The 378-nt window shown below is 34.9% G+C and overlaps 1 protein-coding gene across 1 annotated transcript in view; it reads left to right on the top strand.

Moving 5' to 3' along the window:
* CENPL (centromere protein L) overlaps positions 1 to 378 on the top strand; it is an 8,470-nt gene that overhangs the window by 5,481 nt on the left and 2,611 nt on the right. The gene's annotated exons all lie outside the window — the stretch shown is intronic.

Here is a 378-nt window from a genome sequence, read left to right on the forward strand (position 1 = left end):
AACCGTGTACATCTAAGCCACGATTATTTGTTTTTTCTGCCATGTGAATGTAAATACAGACCTAACTGATATAAAAAAAAATAAATAAATAAAATAAAGTTGAGGGTTCCCGCCCCCCCCCCCCAGGATACTGACTGCACCTGGTTATGCATATTGACATCTCTTATTTTGCATTTTGGTTGTGCCAAAATCTTGCCATTTATCATGTCTCCACTGTATAAGAATATTGGGAGAAAGGTCGATTATTTTGATAAACACTGATAATGATTAGGGGGAATATATCCTCTGTTTTTTGGCAAGTAATATATCAGATCTTATTTTTTTTTTTTTTTTTTGTCTTTTTTTTGTCTTTTTCCGTGTCCGGCAACGGATCGCAAC

Source organism: Galeopterus variegatus, unplaced genomic scaffold, assembly GCF_000696425.1.
Source record: "Galeopterus variegatus unplaced genomic scaffold, G_variegatus-3.0.2 Scaffold13084, whole genome shotgun sequence".
Taxonomy (NCBI): domain Eukaryota; kingdom Metazoa; phylum Chordata; class Mammalia; order Dermoptera; family Cynocephalidae; genus Galeopterus; species Galeopterus variegatus.